The sequence below is a fragment of the Mchenga conophoros genome, linkage group LG20, assembly GCF_057382185.1.
Source record: "Mchenga conophoros isolate Kocher_MC1m ecotype Shallow Benthic linkage group LG20, M_conophoros_male_GT1.1, whole genome shotgun sequence".
NCBI lineage: Eukaryota > Metazoa > Chordata > Actinopteri > Cichliformes > Cichlidae > Mchenga > Mchenga conophoros.
The window spans coordinates 14,157,760-14,172,597 of record NC_140545.1 but is presented as its reverse complement, the minus strand read 5'-3'; positions in this window follow the sequence as shown (position 1 = coordinate 14,172,597).

Here is a 14,838-nt window from a genome sequence, read left to right as displayed (position 1 = left end):
CTTCCTTGCTCCTTCTCCATCGTTCTCCTGCGCCTCGCTAGTGAAAGAGCAGCTGCTTGGCCTGCCTATTACGCAAACACCGCCCTCCAGTTGGACCTCAGGCTCTCTGAGCCTCCTCGTCCTCCTTGCTCCCTCTACATCCTTGTCACGCTCCTCGCTTAGGTTTGCAGAGGGTGGGTTTTGCGAAAACCGCCGTCGGTGAGGACATCGAGCTCTCCGTTGCTCCTCGTCCTCCTTGCTCCTTCTCCATCGTTCTCCTGGGCCTCGCTAGTGAAAGAGCAGCTGCTTGGCCTGCCTATTACACGAACACCACTCTCTGTTTGGACTTCAGACACTCCTTGCCTCCTCCTCATCTATGCTCCCTTTACATCGTTCTGATGCTCCTCGCTAGCGTACACATAGGTCTGCGGAGGGCGGGTTTCGCGAACACCCCCTTCGGTGAGGACCTTGGGATCTCCGTTGCTCCCTGTCTTCCTTGCCCCCTCTACATTGATCTCAAGTGCCTCGCTAGTGAAAGAGCAGCTGCTTGGCCTGTCTATTACGCGAACACCGCCCTCCGTTTAGACTTCAGAAACTCCTTGCCTCCTCCTCATCCTTGCTCCCTCTACATCGTTCTCATGCTCCTCGCTTGCGTACGCTTAGGTCTGCGGAGGGCCGGTTTCACGAACACCCCCTTCGGTGAGGACCTCGGGCTCTCCATTGCTCCTTGTCCTCGTTGCTCCTTCTCTACCGTTGTCATGCCCCTCGCTAGTGAAAGAGAAGCTGTTTGGCCTTCCTATTACGTGAACACCGCCCTCCGTTTATGCTCCTCGCTAGCGTACACTTAGGTCTGCAGAGGGCCGGTTTCGTGAACACCCCCTTTGGTGAGGACCTCGGGCTCTCCGTTGCTCCTCGTCCTCCTTGCTCCTTCTCCTTCGTTTTCATGCGCCTCGCTAGTGAAAAAACAGCTGTGTGGCCTGCCTATTATGCGAACACCACCCTCCAGTTGGACCTGGGGCTCTCCATGCCTCCTTGTCCTCCTTGCTCCCTCTTCATCGCTCTCATGCTCCTCGCTAGTGAAAGAGAAGCTGTTTGGCCTACCTATTACGCAAACACCACCCTCCAGTTGGACCTCGGGCTCTCCGTTGCTCCTCATCCTCCTTGCTCCCTCTACATCGTTCTCAAGTGCCTCGCTAGTGAAAGAGAAGCTGTTTGGCCTGCCTATTACACGAACACCGCCCTCCAGTTGGACCTCGGGCTCTCCGTTGCTCCTCATCTTCCTTGCTCCCGCTACATCGTTCTCAAGTGCCTCGCTCGTGAAAGAGCAGCCGTTTGGCCTGCCCATTATGTGAACATGGCCCTCCGTTTATGCTCTTCGCGAGCGTACGCTTAGGTGTGCGAATGGCTGGTTTCGCGAACACCGCCCTCTAGTTGGACCTCGGGCTCTCCGTTGCTCCTCGTACTCCTTACTCCCTCTACATCGTTCTCAAGCGCCTCGCTAGTGAAAGAGCAGCTGCTTGACCTGCCTATTATGTGAACACCACCCTCCAGTTGGACCTGGGGCTCTCCATGCCCCTCGTCCTTCTTGCGCCCTCGCCTTCGTTCTCATCTGCCTCGCTAGTGAAAGACCAGCTATGTGGCCTGCCTATTACGCGAACACCGCCCTCCGTTTGGACTTCAGACACTCCTTGCCTCCTCCTCATCCTTGCTCCCTCTACATCATTCTCAAGAGCCTCGCTAGTGTACGCTTAGGTCTGCGGAGGGCGGGTTACCTGAACACAGCCTCCGTTTAGACCTCGGACCCTCAGTGTCTCCTCATCCTCCTTTCCCTTTTTAAAAACATTTTCCTCGCTCTCACGCGCCTCGCTGGCGAGCCCTTAGCTTTGGGGAGGGTGGGTTTCGCGAACACCACCGTCTGTGAGGAACCCAGTACCTCCTACACACACACACATACAGGAGGCAGTGAGGAGTAGAAGGAGGTTGTTGCTACGCCTGCGTCGCGACACCAGGGCTCATTGTGTGTGCGCCCGGAGCAGCTACGGGGGAAACACATGGGACAACCGACCAGTTTGGGGCCATGGTTTATTCAACGTGTATTTTCAGTGTGGTTTAACTTGCTAATCTGATCTGAAATACTTTCCTTGAATGTGCCTTAATTTCACCTCTTTTTTCTTTCTTCTATTCTTAGCTTACTGAAAATGTTGGCGACCAAAGGCCGGATCCAGGGATGTGTGCTGCTTGTGCTACTGGCGTTATGTGGGCAAACTGCTCGCTGTCAACATCGATACAAAGGTAAAGTGCAATCCCAGGGTTGTGTGCTGCTTGTGGTACTCGCTTTATGTGGACAAACTTCTTTCTGTCAACATCAATACAAAGATAACAAAAGAATAGCCTAGTGTAACGTAGTGTTTTATGTTTTTTTTTTCTAGAATGATTCAAATGTTACCATCATTTCCCCAACCCCGCAGGCTCTGCGACCCGTGAAGAACTGAGACTCCTTCTGGTCGGTAAAACAGGATCGGGAAAGAGTGCATCCGGAAACACCATCCTGGGGGATGCGAACGCTTTCAAAGAAGATGTTTTGCCTGAGTCTTTCACCGACGGCTGTCTCAGAAAAGAGGCAGAGGGCGAAGACGGTAGAAATATCGCTGTGATCGACACTCTGGGGCTGTCTTTTGGATGAAATAGATGAAATGGTGGATTTCAATGGAGGAAACCACTACACCAACGAGATGTATAAGGCGGCCCAGAAGAAACTCGAAGGAGAAAGGCTGAAGAGGAGAAAGGAGGAAGAACAAAGAAAAAGGGAAGAAGAAGAGAGGATCGAATTGAAGGAGCGGTGTAAATTCTTCCGCCTCGCTTCCCTGGGATTATTTGGCACAGGAGCGTACTTTACATCTTATGTTCTCATGGGGCTCAGTGGAGCCTTTGGATATTCTCAGTTAAAGACGCCAAATTTGACGGTTGGGCATCTTCTTTACTCGTCGATACCGTGAAAACTGCGTAGGTGTATCACCTACTCGACCTAGTGATCAACGAGTACCGCACCGAAGCATGCAACGGGTGCAAGACCAATCACCCCAGCTAGAGACAACACGAGTGTCTGCGAGTCTTGGTGTCAGGGTCCCTGTGCCTACCCGGTCGGCTCAGTATGGCTACATATGTTTTTCATTTTGTTCCTGCTCTCTCCCTTCCTCTCTTTCCCTCCTCCCTCTGCCAGGGCGGAGCTCACCTGTGGGCTTCTGCCCTTGGTCCACGCACCTGGTCGCCATCACGCACCTGTGGCTCGTTACGAGAGTGTTCCAGCTCCTTTGTAAGACGGCAGCTCTGTGTTTCTCGTCGCTGGACCGTTGCCGACCCGCATTCCCTGGACCAACCCTTGTGTTTCCTGAGTGATTGAGTGTGCGAGGAGTGGAGTACGTCATCGTGTTTTCTGTGGAGTGTGGAGAGGAGCGTGAGGAGTGGACGGAGTGCGTGTGGACTTTCAGCGTCTTTTCCCTTTGTGTGTGGACCCCCGGAGCCTGGCTTCCCCCTCACCTCTGTAAATAGATCACCTGGTGTGCTGTAATAAAGATTCTTGTGTTTCCCAACTCAGAGCCTGCGCGTGTGTCCGTTCTATCCCGCTGTGACACTTGGAGGATGACTTTTACGCTGAACATTATTACAGCATCAGGAAAAGACTCCTCACGCCGCGTTTCATTCCTTCCATTCAACGTCTCCTGATCATGTATTCACAGCCACCGAAGGCGCTGTACAGCACCGAGCACCTGAAACACGGACAGTTTGTTGATATTGTAATCAAAAATACAGCCCCGGGGGGGCATTTTAAAAACGCACCCTCCCTATTGCGCATGTCCCTTAAAAGTATGGCCTTCCAGATTGCCTCAGTTGTATCGTGAGTGTAATTTCAAATAAAATGAAATAAAACTCAGAAGCGTCTGTGTGTTGTATTCTTCTTTTTCTTCTTCTTCTTATTATTATCATCATTATTGTGATTATGCTTCATTTTTATGTACTGGGGTATCAATGACCCCCACGCTGCCACAGCAGATTCTGTGCGTGGCCCCCAAGTGCTACGTTTTGTTTCCCGATCCCCTGACGAACCTATTAGAATCGCTCTGGGGCACTCTTCGACCCCAAATGATCGTTCTGTTTTTTTCATTTTCATTCACCTGTCTCTACTGAGGGTGGGGTACTTTGGGACCCCCGGGGTCTGGGGCTGCCCCGAAGGGGAGCACAAGGGTTAACAGCGGCCTCCCATGGACGAACATGATAGAGCCTGCCTGAAACTAGGAGAAAAATTGAAACGGGAGTGGCATTCAGGGAGGGAAACATGGGTGTACGGGGCAGGAGCCAACCCTGATGCGCGGCCTGTGAAATGCGACCCAGGGGTACTCTGGGACCCCCGGGGTCCGGAGCTGCCCCAAAGGGGAGCACAAGGGTTAATACAACTCAGTGTTTATATAAGTAAAAATAAACTATGGGGGTGTCCAAATTCAGAGGCTGCATCCTCCTGAGGCCACATTTGTAGGCCGATTACGTCACAGCGATGCAACGAAGGCTGTCCAAATTCGTGGACTCCTCTAAATGCAGCCGACAAATGCGTCAGATTTGAAGGATGCGTTGGGTATGTCCATCGTGGCCCATCATATCCCACAATTCATAGCGTAGCCCAGCCGGCGGCAGCCACTTAGTTTTAATATTACTCTTATTACTCTTTCTGGGTCATAAAATAAACTTGTAAGATGTTTTCAATCTTACAAGAGAATGTAGCTGTGTAAACAAATATCTGCTCAGTTTATCAAGATATCACATATTTGCAAAAGTGCACTGACATTTTCAGAGACGGCTGTTACCCACCGGCTCGATAGCTAGCCGGGGGGTTCTCATTAGGTTTTCCTTCAACCCTCAGTTATGTATTGATGTATACACTGTGATGGAAACTTCATGGAAACAGCTGTTTAACAGCTGCACTGTAGTGATGTGTTGGTCGCAAACGAAATGGCTCTTAGGCTACGTTCACACTGCAGGCGAAAGCGCATCAAATTAGATTTTTTTTGACCCTATGCGACCCATATCCGATCATGGTATGACAGTGTGAACGGCACAAATCCGACATTTTCAAATCCGATCTGGGTCACTTTCGTATGTGGCACTGAATCCGATACATATCCGATGTTTCAGAAAATGACTGCTGTGTGAATGGTCAGGTCGCATCAAGTCCGTCTTTTATGTCACTGACACAAGACAGACGCCAATTATCAGCGCCAGAGAAGGCCCGATAAGACATCGCGAACGCTTCCTGGCCATCCAGTGTAGATGTTAGTGAAACTGTTGGGAAGACAACGTGAACATATTATTTGTACTGTATAATCTGCAGATTCTGACAGAAATCTGCAACTATCCTTTGAAGCACGGCTACTCTCTAAAACAGCAATAAGGATAATTATTAGGTTATTTACATTATTATGCAAATAATAAACAAAATAATTTAAAGCAAAGATTGGGAAACGTAAAGTCCGAAGTCTTTATATTAAGGGCCATCAGTCAAACAATATTGTTTGCTCTGGGTCTGAACAGAGCGCGTTGTGTGTGACGTCTTCTTTGGGCCGCTTTGAGGGTTCACACTAGAGCGCGTTTGCTGTCGCATTTTATTTCTAGTGTGAACAAGCAGACAAAAACATCAGATTTGATCAAAAAATCGGAATTGAGCATTAAGACCTGCAGTGTGAACGCAGCCTTAGAGCCGACTCTTTGAAGTGAACGACATGAACCAGCTCCTTATTGGGAGCCGTGGGGTTTTTTTTCTTTCTCTCACCCTCTGTCTCGCACTTTTTTTGCTTCACTCCGCACGCGAGCCTTGTGCTTTGCGCTGGGAAGCGGGGGGAGGGGTGGTACACTCGCAGTAGCACAGGAACAGAGCCGGAGCTAAAGAGAGAGGGAAAGAGAGCCAGGGACAACAACGTCACATTAGAAAGGTATAGTAATTATCCACAACTATTTTCAGTTGCGTATGATAAAAGATTTATTCATGCAGACCCATATGACAGAGAATGTGCATCTTCTTTTTGTTTTCATATTTGTTTATATTTATATTTAATTGTGTTGTGGTTTGCAGTGTTTTGTGTTGTTTCACTTTAAATTTGTTTAAAAGGAAAAAGCTGAAAATTTAAATAGTTAAAAGTTGAAATGTAAATAGTTGTTTTTTGTATTATATGACATATTTGTTACATTTTATTTGGAGTGAATAAATAAAAGTATATTTACGGTGGCCCCTAGAGACAAAGCATGTACAAACTCCAAAACACGTAAAAACTCTATAGCACGTACAAATCCCGAAGCACATATAAACTCCAAGACGCGTACAAACTCCAAAACACGTAAAAGCTCCATAGCACGTACAAACCCCGAAGCACATACAAACTCCAAGACACGTACAAAACATAACAGAAGTGCTCCAGGATGCTAGAGGCAGTGTCGAGCTTTTGTTACCTAGTTGGCTACACAAGCCAGGAAGTACCAACGCCCAGATTTGGTGTGTGGTAGTAACAGGTAAATGAATTTTTTTTAAATTATTTGAATATATATGAGTGCCTGTGTATAAATACACAAACAATACACATATGCTTTCAATTGTGTAATTTAAGTGATCTAGGTAGCTCTGTTTTGGAAGTTCAGTTAACGCTAGAAATGTGCTTTGGAGTTTGTACATGCTTTGGAATTTCTTGTGCTTTTTGGAGTTTGTACGTGCTTTGTCTCTAGGTGCCACCGTATATATTTATATATAAACATATATAAATAAAACCACAGGGTTTTTTTACATCAGTAATTCCTTTCGTGCATAATTTTATATTGTTGTTAATAATAAATTAATTAAAGCAACAAAACAACTTCAGTTTATCTCATTATACTCACTGATCTGGACCTCTTCAGGTCCTGCGTTTGGTGCAGCAGTGCAGTTGGTTATACTAATGGCTTATCAAAGGTTGTTGTACGTGTAATTCTATTTTATGTATTTGGAAGCAGTAATTAGCAAATACCTTGGAAGTGTTTCACAGAGCTGTTGAATCTATCCGTCAAAATGTTCTGACATCTTTAACACAAGCTGAAAATCTGAACCTTTTTCAGTGAGGATTCTTTCCATTACTGATATCAGGTCAGTGTAACTAATAAACTGACAGTTCTCGTAGGACAAAAACAGGGACATGTTGTCCTCTGGTCTGTGCGCTTCTCAAAATGGACCAATTTCATAAAAACTGGAGGAAGTGGGAGAGATTTGTTGAAGGTGCTAATGTGGGATGATGGGCAGTGGGTTATATAACCAGAGCTTAGCTTAGCTATGTTACTTAGTATTTTCACGCAACCACTGGAAGAAGGAAAGCTTGCTAAGGACGTGGCCACTGTTTTTAGAAGGCAGCTCTTAAAAGAGACTGGAAATACCCTTCCGAATATCACCAGGGGTGGACCGTAAAGTGCTCAGTGGACAGCAGTGTTGGGCAAGTTACTTTGAAAAAGTAATTAGTTAGAGTAACTAGTTACTTCTTCAAAAAAGTAACTCAGTTAGTAACTGAGTTACAATATTATAAAAGTATTTAATTACTAGGAAAAGTAACTATTGTGTTACTTTAAAAAAATGTTTAAATATGTAAAACAACTTGGATCCAGTCTTAATCAAAGTTACTAAAATAATAAAAAATAAATTACTAAACATACTTGAACATACTAAAACATATATGCAACTCTCTGTTATAAAACCAAATATATAATTGAAGTAAATAGGCACTTTACAGAAGGAACTAACAGTAAACATTAATATATATGTATACAAACTATTCAAATGTTACTGTGATAATATGACAAAACACCAATCAGATAATATTTTATAATTGTAGAGAGAAGTATTTTTTAAATTTGTCATAATTAATACAATAAAACACAACAGATGTGTCAGAACCTTTGATATTTATTGCACATAAACAGGCTGCAACTGACTGTCAAATAAGCATTAAATTAAATTATGCTTTTTAAGCAATGTAGTGCAAATTAAATGAGCCGAACTGTAACAGCTTTAGAGAACTCTGGCTAAACAAGTATTTTCCTCCATGCAAAAGTAAATAGTTGAGGTGATTTCAATTTAACACAGAAAAAATACACTGTATAATAAAACTAAAAATTTTTATAAGGTATAAAAATGTAAACAGATAATACAAAGTTTCAACTCCATGGCCATTTAAAATCTATTTGAAGTCAAACGTGCTGTTCTTGCAGTATAGGCATATTAGAGAGTACTGTTTTAATGTCCTCTGCGTTTTTAAAACATGGAGAATTCTTATTTGCCACATCCACGAACCCCTTACATCCATTCATCCTAGCCATTAAACCAGTGGTTGTATCTCAAAACAAGGAGCTTCTCAAATTTCTCATCAGAAAGTCTGTTCCTCTTTGGAGAGAAGATGAGCTTTCCCAAGCTAAACAGTCTTTCTACTGGTGCACTGGATGGCGTGGATGCATTGTATCTGAGTTAAATCCTGATTTGAAATAATCTATGACTTGACTTTCTGCAGTAGCAGAGGTGTCGTCCTCATCTTCAAAAGGGAAAAAAGTCATCCTCTGTGGCTGAGTCTGTGCTAAGTTGGCATGTTGGTGTGCTGGTACCTGCTCGCTGGTCTTGGTCAAGGACAAATTTCCGGCACTCTGCCAGCAGACTTGCCTTGGCCTTGTCCTTCCTTTCCTGTGTCCGCAGCCAACGTAGTTTGAACTTGGGCACAATCATAGCAGCCAAGAGAGCATCTTCACTTTCCAACACCTCTGAAAATCTTGTTTTGATTGCCTGAAAGTAAAGTATGTAAAGAATATATTATGCAACCTATCTATACACATAGACACACACACCACATTATATATCATGTGGATCTTTAAAAATATATTGCATTTAACATTACATTTTTCATAATTGTTCTTTTTAAAGTACATGGTTTCTGTTCTTGCTTTACAGCAAAAGGTCTGATCTCTAGTCATACAACTCTAAAGCGTAGAATAAGATGTATAAACGAATAATATGCATTTTCCATCCATATGTATAAAATACAATTGATTAAAAATACAAGTTCTTACTGTGACAACTGCCTCTGGAAGATTTTCAAGAATTTGCAGGCCACTGCTCAACTCCAGGGTCTTAAACATCAATGTCTCCAGTGTGGGTAGGAGTATCCCATAAAAAGTGTTGTCTTCTCCCTGAAAAATGTCCAGTGCCACTGTAAGTGGCCTCATGACAGTGCAGTACTCCCTGATGAACTGATGTTCCCACTCTGTCATGGCTGTCAACCCAAACTTGGAGAAGATGGTGTTCAGCTCAACAAGCGAAATCTCACAGATTCGAGCCAGGGAATCATAAAACGAATTCCATCTTGTAGTGCTAGGAACTAGCAGTTTCTTTCCAATAATGCCATCCACTGTCTCTGCAGCCACTGTTGAACGGCTGGCCTTGTTCTATAACCCTGTGCACTTTGTGGTAGCGCTTCTATATACTGCCTTTGTTTCTGATTGTGAAAGTAGCCACTTGTCAACATCATTACAAGAAACAAGACTTAATGTGTGTGATGCACATCTCTGGTGTGGCGGCAGAGTGATCATCACACCTACATTTTCGTCGTTGTCATTATCATCACCAACACTGTTTTTTTAAGGCATCGTTCATGTTTGTAAAAGTTACCTCATCCTCATCATTCTCAGAGTCATCCTCCTCAACTGGCTGGTACTTTTTAAAGGCCTTGACAAAATTAGAGCCATTGTCCGTCACAGTTGATGTTATGTTGTTTTTACTGTGCCATTATGTTATTGCCATTGTGTATTATGTTTTGTTTGTTTGTTTTTTGCTTTTGGTTTTTTTTTTGTTTTTTGTCTATTTATGTGGATGACTGTCATAATTATAAAACATAATAATCAATAAAAATAAAGTATAAAAAAAAGAAAGGTGGTGGATTAGCCAATTGGTCATGATCAACTGTAGGCTGGATCAATTACAATACATCTGTATTGAGGGGAAAAGGAACACGATTCGTCCCGTACTTCAGCTAGAATGGAAAAAAAAGACACAAAGCTGAAGTTATTCTGTGGCTTTGCTGCAATGCTGTTTCTTCTTCTCTCATTCTCTCCCCTCTCTCTCCTATTGCTACTTCAATCATGAAACTGATCGATGATCATCCGATCGTCTCTCTTGTTTGTTTATCGCCCACTTTGTGCCAGAAAAAGGAAACCAGCGGATGTTGTGCTAAACAACAGCAGCACGTTCAAGTTTGATCAGCTGTTGTTATAATTTATTTAATATTCCTTTCTAGTATCAGCTGATGTTTGCTGGAGTGACAGCTGTAAAAGCTGCTGCTCATGATATCGGTTTGGATATGTGGTGAGAGGGAAACATGAAGATGATACAAATCATACATATATACCAACAAGACAGTGTACAGCACTGTCACAACAGCGTTTGTTTTAGTTCAAAGGCTTTATGGTTTTTCCTATAATACCTGGTAGTGTAGTCGGACGATTTTTTGTCAGTTCAGCCTTATATATTATGTTTAACCCGAGTGACCACCCGGTCAGCTGGTGGGTAACAGGCATCTCCGAAAATGTTTAGAGCACTTGTGCAAATATGTGATGTCTTGATAAATTGAACAGATATTTGAAGTTTACACAGCACCATTCTCACATGAAAATATCTTAAAAGTTTATTTTGTGACCCAGAAAGAGTAATATTTCAAACTCTGCCACTCTGTGTTCCTCCGCCACTGCCTCGTTTGAGTTTTGGGTGAAATGGATTCTCGAATATTGCATTTCGTCATTTCGAGCTGATTGGAGACCAGAACAGCCAATCAGATTTTTTTACATCCAAGTCTGTGATTGGCTGGTTTTGTGGCACAAATATAACGGTGTATAGAAAGAGTTGAGCACGCACGGGCAGAAATGTTGAGAGCGCGAGCAACACATTGCGAGCGAGTGCAAATACAAAAACTGAGCGAGAGGGGCTGCTTTTGTGTGTCTGTATGGATAATAGAAAACACTGAAATACATTTTTTGCATGCAGCAATGAATTTGTTCATTCAAATTTAGCTTTTCTTTGCTCAAAATAAATTTCTCCTCAAAATGCAACACTTGCAACTGCAATTTTTTTTTTACGTTCGCTCAGAATAGTGGCACAAAAATAACGGCATACAAATCCTGGACATGGAGGAATGGTGGTTTGAGCGTGGAGTCAAGGAGGCAATTTACGTGAAAAGGGAAAGACCATCTCTAAATCGAGGAGGGGGCCTAAGGGTACATCTTTCGCCATCTAAGGCTACGTCCACACTAGCCCAGATAGATTTGAAAACTGCGTTTTCATCTGAAAATGCTCCGCGTCCACACTATCGTTTTCATTCGTTTTCACAGAGTTGTTCGCCCACATTGAAACGACCGAAAACCCTTACGTTCCAGTACTGCGCATGCCTGAAACGCAAGACAATTCCACCTGCCTCATTTCTGCCTGCGGTTTATTTACTTTCCGGCTCTTTGAAACGTCGCGGCAAAATGTCGAGGAAAAGCACCGAGTTTTTGAAATGGACTAACAATGAGGTGGAGTTGCTGCTGCGAGTAACACAAAAGGAAAAAGTTGCAAAAGCGAGTGAGAATTAAAGAATTTGAAGAAAAGTTATCTGGAGCATCTACAGACTGATATTAATCTTAAATAGGACTGTCAAAATTGAGAGCAAACAAATTAACTGCTGTATAATGCCCTCCGCTATCTTAGTTTAACCCTCCTGCCATCCTTTAAAAAACTCACACCCATGACCCTAGGGACCATTCTCAGCCACGCCATAAAAAGACCATATATCCATATTTTATTCCACTTTAAATTAGCCAACCTTGTTAAACTACTTCTCCCTGAAATATTAATGTAAAATTTTAATTATATTTTCGTTGTTTTAACCCTTCAAATCCCAGTGTTATTACATGAGCGCCCTGTGTTATAAGCCCCAAAAACCAAAAAACAAAACTAAATATTTCCACAAAAAACCAGTTGAAGTAATATGTGATTGTCATTATAAGTAGGCCTTTAGATGGACCAAAGATTGGCACCAACATACATTTTGACCTGCCATTATTTTTTTTTGCATTTTTTTTGCAATTTAAAAATGAAAACTTCAAGGCCCTGAGTCTTCATTGACATCCAAGAAAAGAAGAAAAAATAAAATCATATGATGATAATTTGGGGTTGAAAAATAGCGTTTATAATGGAAGTCAATGGGCAGAAAATGGTCCCCAGGGTGATGGGTGTGGGGATTTCTGCTGCTCAGCCATTTTAGGCTGATTTAAGGAATTCACACTGGAATATTAACATTGACAGGTAAAAACTATCCTGTGGCAAGTTTGGTTATATTCCACTGAACACAGTGGAAATGGCAGCCATTTAACACATAGCAGTGGCACAAAAAGGTCCCAAGAAGGCAGGAAGGTTAATTGGTCACATGACTGCAACACATGACTAAAATGTGTCGTCATTTTCAAAAAGTTTTTGCTGTCCACACTGCCCTGCGATTTCAAATGTATTTTTTTTGAGAGCGTTTTCCTTCAGCGAAAAGGCCGTCCCAGTGTGCACGGGAGGCCGAAATGGAGAAAAAACGATGTGTGGATGTAGCCTTACAGTGCTGTGATTGCAACCATTACCCAACTCTCTGTGAATGGTACTCAGGGGCTTTCATCAGTGGTTGTTGATCAATGGTCATGAGAATTTGCATATTAATGATCGAGGAACTGACCTCCCAGCCCTTCAGTGGTGCTAGTTTCAGTCATTACTGAACTGTACTGTTTATGAAGCTGGGGAAACCTGCAGTCAGCTGAGACTGAAGCAGTCACTTGGATGAGTGATGAAACGTTTCTCCCACTGAAAACGCTACGTCCAGATGAACAGACAGTGGCGTGTCCAGCGGGGTGGCCTGGGGGGGGGGGGCACAGGCCACCCCCCCAACCAGACTGACCACCCCAGGTGCCACCCCAAAGCTAAAACAATAAAATTCAATGAAATATCAAATGTACGATTATGTTTTCACAGTGAAGCTCAGATATCCGAGTGTAAGTGAATACAGCATCGGCTTCTGCACTATGAGCATCATGTTAGCAAAGGTAGGAGAGCCAAGCACGAAAGACGGCACCGCAGAAAACAGTTTTTCGGGGAAAGATTAACAGTTTAACATAGCTGGACTGGCCATCGGGTATACCGGGCATTTGCCCGGTGGGCTGATGACTTATTTTTTGTAACAGTATAAACAATGAGAGGTGGTGGATTGGCCAGATGCTGGCCGATGTGTAAAAATAAGTCAGTTGTTTGGTGGTGGCTATGGCGGAGCTTCCACAGAGGCCAGCAGGTGGATGAGGGAAGGGGAGGCAGGAGGAGGAGAGACACGAGGCAGCCGCCAGTCTGAGTGTCAGGTGAACTGAACTTCAGGTAAGAAGTTATGACCTGCAGTCTATCTGGGTCAAATATAAACCAAGTTTAGGTGTCGTTTATTTTTGTTGTGCTGACTTTTTACAGTCAGTTACAATAACTCGTACTGCGTGCTAGCTAGCATGACAGAGTTTCTATACAGCTGGGTGGGTGCTATGTTACTGATAGTGAACTTTATTTTATTCATAAGGTTAGTTAGTAGAGTTGCCAACGGCTCCTTAAAAAATGGAATGGTCTCGTATTCAGAGAAAATATTATGCGTTTTGTATTGAGCTGAGAAGAGACGCAGTTTGTCCCGGACTTCAGCTACAATGAAAAAGACACAAAGCTGGAGTTATTCTGTCTTTGCTGCACAGCTGCCTCTTCTTCTCTCATCCGCTCCCCCTCCCTCTCCTGTTGCTACTTCAATCATGAAACTGATCAATGATCAGCTGATCGGCTTTTCTCTCTTGTTTGTTTATCGCCCACTTCGCGCCAGAAAGAGGAAACCAGCGGATGTCGCGGTAAACAACAGCAGCACCTTTAAGCTTGATCAGCTGTTGTTAGAATTTATTTAATATTAATTTCTAGTATCAGCTGATGTTTGCTGGAGCCACAGCTGTAAAAGCTGCTGGTCATGATGGTTTGTATATCTGGTGAGAGGGAAACATGAAGATGAAACCAGGAGATGTCCTTACTGAATCATCAGAGCTGAACAGGTGATGGAGAAACGGGTTTACCTTTTAGGTGACATGAATGAGTTGAAGGGAAGTTATGAACTGTTTCTGAGAGACAAATAACACCAGGATCCTTTTCTATGTAGCTGACAGCTGATAACTGTGCAGGGGCGGGTCTAGCAAAGTGTTGCCAGGGGGGCCAGGTAGGGTATTAACAGGGAAAGGGGGGCACAAAGAAATACTTTTCTTTCTTATTCTCATTTAAAATATCTAGCTTTTATTAAATAATTATCTGAATCTTGCGAACAAAGTTTTTATCTGACGTAAAATTTATAGAAATCATACATATACCAAAAAGACAGTGTACATCACTGTCACAACAGCGTTTGTTTTCATTCAAAGGCTTTATGGCTTTAATACCTGGTGGGCCAGTCTGCAGTGAAAATTAGTGATGGTAAATTTGATTATTTTTACTGAATCGAGTTTTAATGAGTCACTCACCAAAGTGAATCAGGTTTTTTGAGTCATTTGATTCACTGAGTCAGTTGACCAGAGAGTGCAAAAAAAATGTACATTTTCACTCAAACTTAATTTGTTTCTCTTTTCATGTAAATCCTACTGCTAAGATGAATGATTCTAAAAAAAAAATCCAACTATTTTATAGAGCAAAAACATTTCTAAAATTAAGCAATTTCCTATAAAAATTGGTTAATAAACATTTATTTT